The following is a 15559-nucleotide window of genomic DNA, read 5'->3' on the forward strand; positions in this document are numbered from 1 at the left end:
GTCTCTGGCCCGCCGATTGTCAAGTACGTAAATGGCCAGTGTCCATGGAGATTCTCAATCATTCAGATCATGGTTGTCTCAAGAGGCAACTGGACTTTGTTCTTCTTCGAAGACGTTTTGCTTTTCCTCCAAGAAGTTTCTTCAGCTCTGATGGGAATGGTGGGGAATGGAAGGGTTTATGCTCCTTGCAGACATCTGGTCATTTGCATCCTTTTTAGGGGGTCCTTGAGGCCACTCGGAGGTTTGTCTGTGTTCTCAGGCTCCAACTCCTCTCTAAAAAGGGTGCAAATGACCAGCTTTTCTACAAGGAATATCAATCCCTCCATTCCCTGCCATCCAGTCAGAGCTGAAGAAGCTGCTTGGATGGGAAGCGAAACGTCTTCAAAGAAAAAACCAGAAAGTCCAGTTGCCTCCTGAAAAAGCACCTTTGGGACTGCTGTAGCGCCTGCAAATTAAGTTCTGGCAAGCAGTCTTTGATGCACGAAACACAATGAGCAAAATCTTCAGAAATACGAACTGTTGTCTTCTACAACCACCTTCTACTGATTCCCCAGCCAGGGAGGGGCCATTCAGCATCCACATTTGATTTGCTTCCTGGATCAACTCCTTGTCCTCAGTTGATCACCTCTCCAGTGTTTCCAGTGTTTCTCAACTTTGGCAGCTTGGAGATGTGCGGACTTCAACTCCCAGAATTCTCCTGGCTGGGGAATTCTGGGAGTTGAAGTCCACACATATTCATGCTGCCTAAGTTGACACAACACTATTCTATTGCTTTAGAGGAATGCTCAGGATCCCCAAGCTTTTTGGCACCAGGGACTGGTTTTGTGGAAGACAATTTTTCCATGAAATGGGCAGGGAGGGAGGGGGAATGGTTTCACGCACAACCTCGTTCCCACACATGGGCAGATAAAGCTTCGCTCGCCCGCCCACTGTTTAGACAGCTCGGTACTCGTCCACTGCCCAGAGGGAGGGGATCCTCACTCGAGATACTTTCTTTCCCAACAAGCCACCTCCCCATTTCTGTTTTTTAGTTTTATTTTAAATGAGGATTTTTATCCGTGAGAGCAGAATTCAGTTGTTTCACCAGAACCCACGTAAGTCACATTACCTATTTTGGGAGATGTTCAGAGCAAAAGACTTTCACCTGTGCAAGCAATTTTATTTTATTATATTGCGTTTTGTTTTGTTTCATTCTATTCAGAATTCTTGTCTATTCTATTTATCCTTCCTTCCTTCCCTCCTTCCTTCCTCCTATCCTATCCTATCCTATTATTCTCTTCTCTTCTCTTCTTATCCTATCCTATCCTCTTATTATTCTATTCTATTCTATTTATCCTTCCTCCTATCCTACCCTACCCTACCCTACCCTCTTATTATTCTGTTCTATTCTATTCTATTCTATTTATCCTTCCTTCCTTCCTCCTATCCTATCCTCTTATTATTCTCTTCTCTTCTTATCCAATCCTATCCTCTTATTATTCTATTCTATTCTATTTATCCTTCCTTCCTTCCTTCCATCCATCCATCCATCCATCCATCCATCCCATCCTATCCTATTCTATCCTCTTATTATTCTCTTCTCCTTCTCCCAGCCTATCCTCTTATTATTCTATTCTATTCTATTCTATTCTATTCTATATCCTTCCTTCCTTCCTTCCCTCCTTCCTTCCATCCATCCATCCATCCATCCCATCCCATCCCATTCCATCCTATCCTATCCTCTTATTATTCTATTCCCATGATGGTGAACCTATGGCATGCATGCCATAGATGGCACACCGAGCCCTCTCTGTGGGCACAACAACTGTCGCCCCAGCCCAGTTCCACTGCGCAGGCGCGCGTACCTCCTGCCGGCCAGTGGTCTTCGGGTCTCTGCCACGCATGGGCGGGTCCCATGCAAGGGATGCACGCATGCATGGGGAGGCAGGGCACATGCACGGGGGATGCTCACATTGCATTCGGGGCCTGGAAAGCCTCCTGTACCAGCCTGGGAGCCAAAGATGGGTGAGGGTTGGCGCATATGCAGGGGGCACTCACATTGCATTTTGGTATTTCGCGCAAGTACTTTGGGCTCTTGCACCAAAAAGGTTAGCCATCCTATTCTATTCTATTCTATTTTATTTATCCTTCCTTCCTTCCTTCCTCCTATCCTATCCTTATTCTTTTCTTTTCTATTTTAATTCTATTATTTTATTTTATTGCCTGAGAAACAAGCGAAGGCTGAGGAATTACTCATCACTGATACCAGCAATTTCCTAGTCCGACTCCCCCACTCATTATTTCCTGAGTCTCCCTAGGGAGGCCCTCCAATGAAAACTGTCAAAGATTGAAATCAGGAAAAAAAATGTGCCTCTCACACTGGGAGAGAAATAAGCCCCCCCCCCCCCCCCGTTTCATTTTTAGGAATTCCCAGTAATTTTTATCCTGAGCCAGCGTGGCTCGAAATTAGCAGCAAATTTAATTTATCTTTTATTCCTCATCGCCAGGGCTTCTATTGAGACAGACATGTTTAAAAGCAAATTTATTTGGAGAGCATCAAAGGAGCACCTGGCTCAACTCCCATATTTAATGGAAGCAGAATTCTTAAACCTGAAGGGGCTTCATTAATAGGTCATTCCTGCAAAGGTTGGAAAGGAGTGGATTTGGCTGTTGAAAGGCAAAGAGAGTTGGTTTTGATGATGATGATGATGATGATGATGATGATGATGATGATGATGATGATAATAATAATAATAATAATAATAATAATAATATCTTAACAGTTCCTAGGTCCTTGGTTACAACTCAAGCTGTTGAGCTACCAACCAGCCAAAAGGCTGTGAATCTCACCAAAAATTAACATAATAATAATAATAATAATAATAATAATAATAATAATAATAATAATAATAATAATTGAAGTTGAGCGACTTTGGAAAAAGAAATCGTGTGTTGTCCCAATTGTAATTGGAGCCCTTGGAGAAATACCTAAAGGGCTACCTCGCTATTTGAAAATCCTAAATTTATCGGACTTGAACATTCTGATTCTACAAAAAAACCACCCTACATGGATAATAATAATAATAATAATAATAATAATAATAATAATAATAGGATGCTGGCCATTAGCACCAGTCACTGGTATTTGTGATGCATTTTTGAATTCTCAGTTGGCTGAGTTTCATGTTTAATGACCAAAGTATAATAACAACAACAATAATAACAACAATAATTAAAATAATTAATAATAATTAATAATAACAACAACATTGCACCCCTCTTATTCTGAGAAGGAAGAAGCAGAATCTGGCTGCAAAAGGGGATCTCTAAAGAGATCCACTGGAATCTCTGCCATGGATACCTCAAGGATCCGAACCCCCTCAAATTGATTCTTAGTGACGGCATTTTATTTATGGATGGAATTTTGGGCTCTTTGTGTGTCCGGGGTGGGGGTGGGGATATGCATTTAAAAATAGAGCGGTTAAAATTAGTTCTCTCTCTTTCTTTCTCTCGGTGTGTGTCTGTGTCTCTCTAGGGAGTGTCGGCTCTGCTTGAGTTACATAACGGCACACAAAAGTGAACAATTTTATGAATTTCTGGTTCCTTTCTTCCAAGGGAAAGCCGCCACCCTCTGCCAAAATCATCCAACTCCTGTTCCCCCCCTCGCCCTCCCTCCCAAAAAAAACACAGGTGCTTCAAAGCCAAATTAAGGCCTGGCTGGAGAGAAGATAGATAGATGATAGATAGATGATAGATAGATAGATAGATAGATAGAGAGAGAGAGAGAGAGAGAGAGAGAGAGAGAGAGAGAGAGAGAGAGAGGGAGAGAGGGAGAGAGAGAGAGAAACAAAAATAGAAACCTCATCCCCCAACCCCTAAAAAACCGGATTGGCCAATTAAAATAGAAGCCGGGTGTAAGGGCTGCGGCGCCGGAGGCAGAATGGGGAAGGAACGGGAGAAAATTGCGGGGAGGATGGGGGGGGGAGAGAAGATGGGGGGGGTCGTAATCCCGTAGGAAGATCCAGAGGGAAGAAGCGGCAGCGGAGGGTCCTGCCAGACTGGGAGGAAGCCGCGAAGGGAGAAGCGGCTGGGGAAGAGAGAGGAGGGGGCTGCAGGGGAGGGGGCTCCCCATCCTCTCCCCTCCCCTCCCCTCCCCCGCATCTAAGGGCCGGGGGCGCCCTGCAAGCAAAGGGAGCGAAGCGCAGTCCAGCATCCCGGCGGCTGCGCGACTTGAGAGCATCTTTGCGCGAAGAGCATCTTCTCCGCGGCATCTTCTCACCTGGAGGGACGCCGGCCGCTTCCAAGCCGCGCCACTTGGCCGCCCGCCGGGGGGTGGAAAGGGGGCGTCCGAGCAGACCCCGGCCCCTTTGGTGGGCGAGATCCATCCCTCCCATCCCCATCCCCCCACATCCCGCCCGAGCCGGTCCAGGGGAGCTGCCTGCCTCGCCTGCCCCGCCCGGCCGCCCCTTCCACTTGCCGGACCCCTTACCTGCCTTGGCCTCGGGGCGGGGACGGGCGCTGCACCGCCGCTCGCCGGGCTGCCTGCTCCTCGGCTCCGGGAGGCGGACTGAGCCGAGCTGGGCGGCCGCAGCGCCGCCTCCTTTTGCGCATCAGGCACGTGGCTTTTTCCCAGGGCCCCCGGACTGAGAAGGGGGTCGGGCGCCCTCGGCCCGGCCGGCCCTGCTGGGGGGCTTGGGCGAAGGAAGGTGCCTGGGGGTCGCGGATGATTGGAGAGAAAGATGCGGGTTCTCACTCTTAGCTGCCCAGGGTTAGGGAGGGAATGCTGGGTCTGTGAGTAGCCTTAGCCAGCTGAGATTGGGGCGGGGGCTTTTCCCCTTTGGGCCAGCTTTCCTGAGAAAGATTTCCTGCCTTCCATTCCCACAATTCTCCAGCCAGAGTGGCTTAAATATGAGGACCTCAACTCCCAGAATTCCCATGCTTGAAGATGGGTGGACATCAACCCCCAGGGGTGGGGTGGGGTGGGGACAACATGCTGTAGGGAGGGGCATTCCCAGCCTTGGACCCTTTTGGAAGAGGAAAACTTTGGGAAATTCCAGGAAAACAGTCTGCACTCAAACTGGGATGCTAAAACGCCCTGCAGGAGAAGAACAACAAGGCTGCTCCATGATTTTCCCTCTGGCTGTTCTTTACTGTACAGGCAGTCCTCAACCTATGACCACAATTGAGCGGTTGCTAAGCGAGTCTTTTGTTAAGCGAGTTTTTGCCCCATTTTACGGCTTTTCTTGCCACATTTGTTAAGTGAATCATTGCAGTCGTTAAATGAGTAACAGGGTTGGAGCTGGCTTCCGCCTTGGCTGGTCAGAAAAAGAGGCAAAAGGGGATCACTGCGCCATCGTAAATATGAGTCAAATGCCAAATGTCTGAAGTTGGACCATGGGGATGCTGCGACGGTTGTAAGTGTGAAAAAACGGTTGTAAGTCACCTTTTTTAGTGCCGTTGTAAGTTGGAACAGTCACTAAATGAAGTGTAGTAGCAAAGTAATTATACAGCCTTCTGTATCAGCATTCATGTTTATACATTTATACATTCATGCTGTACAATTACTTTTATATTGTTATGTATGTCTTGTTTTTTTTCCTTTTCTTGTTGTTGTGTTTTTCTTTCTGTTTTTAAAGGTAAAAATGTTTATAAAAACTTTTTTAAATAAATAAATGAACAGTTGTAAGCTGAGGGCCACCTGGGTTGAAAAGCTGCTTTTCCCATCCATCCTTTGAGCCCTTCCTCTCTGCCTGCGACATAAAAAAGGCAGAATAAGAAATATAATCTCCGGAGGCCATGGGAAAGGAAGCCACTTTGAAACCACGGAATAATCTGGTTTGCAAATCTACCTGAAAGGAATTCATTCTTCAGCCCCTCTAGGCCAGGTCTCCTCCCCACAGACTTTCTTTTAAAATCATTTTTTGGCTTTAAAACGTCGTATTGCTAATTTTGTACATCTAGTCCTGGACGTACAACAATTTAGTGACTGTTCCAAGTTACAACGGCACTGAAAAAAATTCCTTATGACCACTTTTCACACTTAACGACGGTGGCACCATAGCCAATTTTGGAGAGCCTCTTGCATTAAACAAGCACTCCTTAAGTTTCGGTTGTCAGCTAGTTGAGGAATTCTGGGAGTTGAAGTCCTCCTGCTTGGGCAGGGGGTTGGACTAGATGACCTCCAAGGTCCCTTCAAGCTCTGTTAATCTGTTACATTCACTTCATTGTGGCTGGGGTTTTTCTTGCTGTAGTCATTCAGCAAATCATCATGGTCATTGAGTGAAGCCCACAGCTTCAAGCAAGGCCGTTGTTAAGCGAGCCACATCTAATTTTTACCTCCCTTTTTTTTTTGGCCATGATGGTTATGTGACTCATGCAGTTACTAAGCGAATCTGGGTTCCCCACTCCTTCTCGGAAACTGGCTGGGAGGGTCACGGCTGCCAGAGGTCACAGGTACGAGGACCGGCGATAAGTTAGTTTTTGTCCAGCGCCATTCTCACTTCCAAAGGACGCTGAACAAATGGTCGTAAGTCGAGGACTACCTGTACTGAGATATATTCACGGCAATTCGCAGCCGGAATTGGATGTCTGCTTCTCTGTTAGCGAGATTATTTTTATATCCTGCTATTTTAGTACCAAAGTGCCCGAATGGTGCAGGGAGAGGCAGGCAGGGAGGGGAGTCCTGCCAGCAAAGGAAGGAGGGGTGGGTGGTTCTTCTGTCCTCATGAATTTCACAAGACTGACACCCCCCCCTTCACCCCCGATCAGGCTTCTGAAATTGAGGGCGCTGGTGGGGGGCGGGAAGCGATAGGAAGAGGGTCTGTGGGCAGGAGAACCAGGAGCTCAGTTCTGCTGCGGAAGGAAATCTCAAATAGAGCAAATGTCCCCACATTAAAATGCCCTCTTTTAACAGATTAACAGAGTTGGAAGGGACCTTGTAGGTCCGTGATGGCAAACTTTTGGCATGTGTGGGCACATGTGCCATCACCAGCTGCTCTTCTGCTTTCCGGTGCACACCTGCTAGTGGCTGATGGCAGGTGCCCTTAGCGCCAGAAAACGCCCCAAAAAACAGATGGTTTTTGAGCCATTTTCAGGCCATTTTTGGGGGCTATTTTCAAGCTGCTTTTTGGACAGTTTATGGCCCAAAAAAGCCCCCCCCCCATGGCCTGAAAATGCCCAAAATAACGCCCACAAAACAGGCATGCATGTGCCAGCCAGCTTGTCTTCGGGCTTGCAGCACTCTGGCATGCGCATACACATGCCCACATGTTCCGGTTTGGACACTTGGTGGTGAAATGGTTCGCCATCACTGTGGTAGGTCATCTAGTCCAACCCCCACCCAAGTAGGAGACCCTGCACCATTTCTGACAGAGGGCAGTCCAGTCTCTCCTTGAAAGCCTCCAGGGATGAAGCTCCCACAACTTCCAAAGGCAACTTCTGTTCCTTTGGTTGATTGTTCTCCCTGTCAGGAAATTCCTCCTTATTTCCAGGTTGAATCTCTCCTTGGTTAGTTTCCATCCATTCTTCCTTCTCTGGCCTTCAAATGCTTTGGAGAATAGCTTGACCCCCTTCCTCCTCTCTGGGGCAGCTCCTCAAATACTGGAAGATGCTCTCCTGTCTCCCCTGGTCCTTCTCTTCCCTAGACCAGCCAGGCCCAGTTCCTGCAACCATTCATTGTTATGTTTTACCCTCCAATCCCTCATCATCCTGGTTGTTCTTCTCTGCACTCTTTCCAGGGTCTCAACCTCTTTCTTTATAGTCAGGTGACCAAACCTGGATGCAGGACTCTAGGAGTGGCCTTGCTAAGGCTTTATAGAGTGGTAATAGTCCCTCCCTTGATCTTGATTGTATCCCTCTATTAATGCAATTTAGGATTCCATTGGGGTTTTTGGCTGCTGGCTCCTATTTAGCTGGTTGTCCACTAAGACTCCCAGATCCTCTCCCAGTCACTGCTATTAAGAAGCCTGGTTTGACCCAGTTTATATGCGTACTTTGGGTTTTTCTTGCCTGTTAGACTTCATTCATGGCTCCGTTCCTCCACCCTCCATTCTCCCTGTCCTTTCCTGCATGTCCACTTCTCCTCCTCCTCCTCCTCCTCCTCCTCCTCCTCCTCCTCCTCCTCCTCTTCCTCCATCTTCGGCGCCCCCCTTCTGTGCGCATGGTTGCCGTGGCAACCTCCCGTCTGGGCACATAGGTATCCCCGGGTGATGGGTGGCGGAGATGCATCGCAGATGGAGCCGAGACAAAGATCTCCAGATCCCTGGCATTCCTGCATGCCACCCCCGGTGCACCGAAAGCAACCAGCCACGGGTTGGCAGCTTGGCTATTAATACGATCCCGAACATCAGAAGAAGGAAGGGGGAGAAAAAAAAATCAGTTTATTTTTACCTTGGTGCAATTGGGAAGGCTACGCCGAGTCTGGGTTGGCAGCGTGAATCAGCTGAGCATGTGTCAGCCTTCCAAATATCATGCAGAATTAAGTCAAAGTCCAAGGCAGAGCGATCCTTCAAGTTCCAATTTAATAAGACAGTTGGTTGCCAACATGTCTGTCTTATTAAATTGGAACTTTAAGGATAGCTCTGCCTTGGGGTCTTGACTTAATTCTGCATGATACTTGGAACGCTGACATTATCCCAAATCTCCTTTTAAAATAAATCTCCCTTCAATTTACTTCTTCAGCTATCCCGAGCTGGGAAGCTGTGTCCCAATGTACTGACCGGGTCAGCGTAAAATATCAGCAAACAATTAAGAGGAAGCTTTAAATACAATACAATAGTAGACTTGGAAGGGACCTTGGAGGTCTTCTAGTCCAACCCCCTGCCTAGGCAGGAAACCCTATACCGTTTCAGACAGATGGCTATCCAACATCTTCTTAAAGACTTCCAGTGTTGGGGCATTCACAACTTCTGGAGGCAACTTCTGTTCCACAGATTAATTGTTCTAACTGTCAGGAAATTTCTCCTCAGTTCTAAGTTGCTTCTCTCCTTGATTAGTTTCCACCCATTGCTTCTTCTACCCTCAGGTACCTTGGAGAATAGCTTGACTCCTTCTTCTTTGTGGCAACCCCTGAGATATTGGAACAATGCTATCATGTCTCCCTTAGTCCTTCTTTCTCTTAAGCTAAACATACCCAGTTCCTGCAACCGTTCTTCATATGTTTTAGTCTCCAGTCCCCTAATCATATTTGTTGCTCTTCTCTGCACTCTTTCTAGAGTCTCCACATCTTTTTTACATCGTGGAGACCAGAACTGAATGCAGTATTCCAAGTGTGGCCTTACCAAGGCATTATAAAGTAGTATTAACACTTCACGTGATCTTGATTCTATCCCTCTATTTATGCAGCCTAGAATTGTGTTGGCTTTTTTGGCAGCTGCTGTACACTGCTGGCTCCTATTTAAATGGTTGTCCACTAGGACTTCAAGATCCCTTTCACAGTTACTACTGTTGAGCAAGGTCCCACCTATACTGTACCTGTGCATTCCGTTTTTCTTGCCTAAATGTAGAACCTTACTCTTTTCACCATTGAATTTCATTTTATTAGACAGTGCCCAATGTTCAAGTTTGTCAAGATCCTTCTGTATCTTAAGCCTATCTTCTGGAGTGTTGGCTATTCCTGCCAGCTTGGTATCATCTGCAAATTTGATGAGTTCCCCATTTATTCCCTCATCCAAATCATTGGGGAAGATGTTGAAGAGTACTGGGCCTAAAACAGAGCCTTGGGGTACTCCACTGCATACTTCCCTCCATGTAGATGCAGTTCCATTGAGAACTACACGTTGAGTGTGGTTGGTCAGCCAGTTACCAATCCATCTGGTGGTGATGCTGTCTAACCCACATTCTTCTACTTTATCTAGTAGTAGGTTATGGTCTTATCAAAAGCCTTCCTGAAGTCCAAGTAAACGATATCGACGGCATTCCTCTGGTCCCCTAATTTTGTCACATTATCAAAGAATGCAATAAGATTAGCCTGGCATGATCTTTTAGATTTGGGATTCCACAGTTTGTGCCAACAGGTCTGTCTTATTAAATTGGAACTTTAAGGACAGCCCTGCCTTGGACTCTGATCTAATTCTGCATGATATTGGGAACAATGACAGCATGATTCAATGTCTTTTTTTCAGAGAAGGCCACCAAAACTGCCTCTTAATCAAATGCAAAGTTTTCACAAACCCAAAATGACCCACCCTCCTCGAATCGTGGGCCCATTGAAGGACAACAGTTTTCAGGCTGGCAGGAACATACAGCTTCGCTCCTACCCAAGCCAGTCCATCTTTCATGGTGCTGCATTCATCAGAATGTTCTTTGAACCAGTCACCGGATGCGAGGCCCTCCTTAAGTTCGTGCATCAAGTCTGTGATTCCATCTAAACCCATTGCCCCCTGGCTCCTAGTAACCATTGGGGCAGCCAGATTCTTAGCTGGGATGACTGGATGAACCACAGTTAGTCTGGTGCTGCTGTACTGGGGAAGCCTGGCAGGGCATCTGCCATAACATTCCTCCCTCCAGGGATGTATTTTAGGGTAAAGTTGAAACGGTTGAAATGCTGTGCCCAGGGTACCTGTTTAAGTGACAGTTTTTTCCCAACACTTCCAGGTTTTTATGATCAGTCCATACTTCTGTAAGGTCCCAGCCGTTTTCCCCGAGCCACCGAGATGCCCAAGAGAGTGGAGACTCCAGACGAGGCTTGCAAAAAATATCCGCTTTTATTGATGGCCGTAGCAAAAGCTGGGTGACCAAACTATATCCAGGACATACAAACAAATGCATGGAAGGAATAGCCGCCCCCTGCAAGAGGGGCTCAGAGGATTACATGCATTTTAGGCAGATAGAAACAAAGTTTATCCAATCAGAGACAAAGATTCGTTACCAACCTGATCTTTAAAACGTCCTTTTGTTCAAGCTCCTGTCTCTGCCTCCCTTCTCTGTGGAATATTCCTATAGCCTTGGGTAGGAGGTGGCTGCCCCACCTTGGCCAAGTTGTTTTTCAGCAGAATGCTTTAAGGATTTATGAGCCAGGAAAACTCCCTAGTTTGGTTCCTTTATCTATGCAGCCCATGTAGCAGTTTCTTCTGTGTTTTCAAGAATGTGCCTAGCTTTGAAGCCAAGAATAGAAGCGAGACGCAGCAGTGAGATAACATTTGCCATCCAGTATTAAGGTTACAATTTGTTGTCCTAGAAAATAACTAATTTCTGACAGTATACAATAATATAAACAGAAGCCAATATTGATTCATATACACCTTCACTTCAAAAGGGTGTTTGGCCCCCTCTAGGAAAGGTTCTCAGGGCCCACCAGCCGGCAAAAGCTTCCTTTTCCCATACGGCCCCTTTCCATTCCTGTACGTTGGGGAGGAACCTTTGGCATTCGGTGTCTGCAGGGGGTCACTCCCCCACTTGGGGGGGCTTGGACGGCTGCTGCGGCTGGGGCTCCTCCATCCCGATCAGCTCCCCTGTCTGCCCCCAGGGCCCCCCCAAGATTAGACAGGTCTTCCGCACGTCTGTTATTCTACTATGCTGCTTCTATGGTGGGAAAACGGGAGGGGGGGATTGTAAGGAGTTAGATGCTATGTAGCCATAACAACATTCTTTCTAGAAAGCCAAGGTCATCCTTTGTCTCTGCACCTGACCGGAACTGGATGGGTGGAAATGCCAGCGTGGCAGAGGAAGATTGGATCATGTAATTAATTGTGGGTGTGGGGGAAAGATCTTGAACTTTCAACTGGGTGGGAAACCCAGGAAGCTTTCAGATTCGGGTTTTCCACAGATGTACCAACATGTCTCTATTATTAAATTGGAACTTTGAGGAAAGCTCTGCCTTGGACTCTGATTCAATTCTGGATGATATTTGGAACACTGACAATAAGAGGATCCGGTAGCCCCATGTCCTCCTGGTCACTGCAGGGATTGGACATTCTTCATCTTTGGAGGTTCTTAAATTCTATTTTTCTTTCTGTGCATTCCCCTTGGAAGGTGTTAGCTCCAGGATGAGTGCAAAATCAGATCTTGTTTAATGTCAGGCGTGCCCCCAACCATAACCAAGAAAGAAAACTCGAAACTCCATTGTTCGTGGAATGAAAGGTATTTTTACTGGTTATGAAAAGATAGCAGGGAAAGGAAAGCAAGATCTGAGCCAAAAAGGCGCGAACAAGTACATATCAAACGATTACCCAGCACCCTCCCCCCAATTACCCCAACCCAATGTCCAATCTGAAGCTCCCTCAGGTGTCATGTGGGGTGCATCTTCAAAAGGCCTCATCGAATTGGTATGCCACAGGGTTGGCCTTGAACAAGACCAAACATTGGCCATCAGCATGCGCAGAAGATGGTGAGAAGAAAACTCCCTTCTTCATAACTCCTCCAGTACCATAAGATTCCCTTCCCAAATACCATAAGCCCCCACCCTCCCCGTTTCTATGGCAGCCGATAGCAAGCAAGCGAAGCAGAGGCTGACATGAGCAGAGGGGGGATTTATTTATTACTTTATTTATTTAAAAAGAGGGGTTTTTGGGGGGTGTTTTTGGGGTGAAGGAGAATGACAAAAGGAGGAGAGGTTAGCGTCAGAAACAGGATGCAGTGTTGAAGATAAAAGGAGCAGTGAGCCTCAGGGAGTCATTGGTACCATCCGATAGGAAGAGAAAGAGAACTTTGCCCATGGTCAGAGGAACGGGGTTGGAGGGAGCTGGGCCCCAGAGCATCGCAGAAGTTCTGCAGAAGAGGTTGGAATATTTAACAGCCAAGAGTTTTAGGAAACTGGAAGATAAAACATACGAAGACCAGTGGCACAAATTGGGTACGTCCAAGTTGATGAAAAGATGGACTGAGGGGGACAGGAGAGCATCTTCCACTATTTGAGGGGCTGCCACAGAGAGGAGGGGGTCAAGCTCTTCTCCAAAGCACCCGAAGGCAGGACAAGAAGCGATGGATGGAAACTAATCAAGGAGAGAAGCAACCTGGAATTAAGGAGAAATTTCCTAACAATGAGGACAACAGACCAGTGGAACAGCTTGCCACCTGAAGTTGTGGGTGCTCCATCACTGGAGGTTTTTAAGAAGAGACTGGACAGCCATTTGTCTGGAATGATACTGGTATAAATTCTCCTGCTTGTGCAGGGGCTGGACTAGAAGACCTCCAAGGTCCCTCCCCACTCTGTTTTTTTTTAATTAAAAGAGTTTTGTACAAACAATTTTTCCCCCTTTTCAACCCCCCCGCCATACAATATAAATCTCATACAAATGCTATACCCCCCCAACCCCCCCACAAAAATTCACTTTCAAATATTATACCAAATACTTTGCCCCCTCCTCTCCCCCCATCTTAAAATAGATTACTCGTAACCCCTCTCCTCCCAACAAACACAATATAAATTTCTCTTAGATTAATAATAACACATTGATCCCATTTTCTAAGCTAATTTAACCCTCCCCACTCTGTTATTCTCTAAGGATCTCCTGCCTGAGCAAAGGGGGCTGGACTAGAAGACCTCCAAGGTCCCTTCCCACTCTGTTATTCTCTAAGGATCTCCTGCCTGAGCAAAGGGGGCTGGACTAGAAGACCTCCAAGGTCCCTTCCAACTCTGTTATTCTGTAAGGATCTCCTGCCTGAGCAAAGGGGGCTGGACTAGAAGACCTCCAAGGTCCCTTCCAACTCTGTTATTCTGTAAGGATCTCCTGCCTGAGCAAAGGCGGCTGGACTAGAAGACCCCCAAGTTCCCTTCCAACTCTGTTATTCTGTAAGGGTCTCCTGCCTGAGCAAAGGGGGTTGGACTAGATGACCTCCAAGGTCCCTTCCCACTCTGTTATTCTGTAAGGATCTCCTGCCTGAGCAAAGGGGGTTGGACTAGAAGACCTCCAAGGTCCCAGGATAGCAGAGTTAGAATTGACACAACACAAAAAAACAATGCTCTCCTAGATAAAGTTGTTGATACTACACAGGACACGCAGGACACGGGAGGTGCCGGAGCTTTGGGGGGGGGGGGGGAGAGGCAGCATCGAGAAAACTTAGATCACAAAAGTGAGCCAGAAAAACATTGCAATTGCTGAGATAGGGAATTCATTTCTGTTGGATGTAAAATAGATTGAAAATATTGAAGATATAAGGTATAATATGCTGTCAAAAAAATTGTTAAATAATATTTTATTTAATGTATCAATGTAATAACAAGTGAATATTATGAGAGTGAGGGGGTGCCATTCTCTGCACAATGTAGCTGCCATAATTTGTACCCTTACCCATTACCCCTTATCCTAAAAAATTTGTAAAACCAATAAAATTTTTGTTCAAAAAAAAATAGACCTCCAAGGTCCCTTCCAACTCTGTTATTCTGTAAGGATCTCCTGCTTGAGCAAGGGGGTTGGACTAGAAGACCTCCAAGGTCCCTTCCAACTCTGTTATTCTGTAAGGATCTCCTGCTTGAGGAAGGGGGCTGGACTAGAAGACCTCCAAGGTCCCTTCCAACTCTGTTATTCTGTAAGGATCTCCTGCTTGAGCAAGGGGGCTGGACTAGAAGACCTCAAAAGTCCCTTCCCACTCTGTTATTCTGTAAGGATCTCCTGCCTGAGCAAAGGGGCTGGACTAGATGACCTTCAAGGTCCCTTCCATCTCTGTTATTCTGTAAGGATCTCCTGCTTGAGCAAGGGGGTTGGACTAGAAGACCTCCAAGGTCCCTTCCAACTCTGTTATTCTGTAAGGATCTCCTGCTTGAGCAAGGGGGCTGGACTAGATGACCTCCAAGGTCCCTTCCCACTATGTTATTCTGTAAGGATCTCCTGCCTGAGCAAAGGGGGTTGGACTAGAAGACCTCCAAGGTCCCTTCCAACTCTGTTATTCTGTAAGATTAAGATTAATCAGGTGAAGTCAGCCAATTCTCCTTGTATGACCTGGTTAGGCCATTTTGGCCCTACTCAACTTTGGCCATTTTAAGAGGGGTGAAATCCAATTCCCAGAATTCCCCAGCCAGAATGCTTTCAAATTTATGGACTTCGACTCCCAGAATTCCCCAGCAACCCATCCTGAGGTACAAGAGGCAATCACGCCTTTTCATCCGAAACAGAGAAATGACAGCTTCTTGGTAAACCGGTCTAATATTTTATCCTACTTTCCCTAAGCTGTGCACCCGAGGTGTGTTTGACTACAATTCCCATCATTTCACAGCTAAGATACCTCCTGGCCAGCTGGCTTGGGTGATGGGTTCAGGATAAGGAAACCCTCATTTAAAAATCATGCTACAAGGACCTCCCCCTGGACCCTGTGCGGCGATCCCAGGGGGCCCCACTAGCAGTGGCGACCTGAGGGAATTTTGGCCCGGTTTGAGGCTGCCTCTCATACCGGGGGCGAGACACATGAAAAGAAGGCTGTGACACCGTTCGGGATGAAATCGCTGCCCCGAACAGTCTCGGGGAGCTCTTTTTATTAGGGTAAAAAAGAGGGCAGGGTTCCGCGAATCGTACACAATAGTTTCCTGTGTAGGTGTGGCAAGGCATGGAAACACCACAGTTCATGGTTATGTGGTTGGAACAGGATATGCAGAAATATACACAGTGCAGCTACATTTTCTACATTGCAAGCTGTTACTTCCTCAGTT

The sequence above is a fragment of the Natrix helvetica genome (genome assembly GCF_964273705.1).
Source record: "Natrix helvetica genome assembly, chromosome: 16".
Lineage (NCBI taxonomy): Eukaryota > Metazoa > Chordata > Lepidosauria > Squamata > Natricidae > Natrix > Natrix helvetica.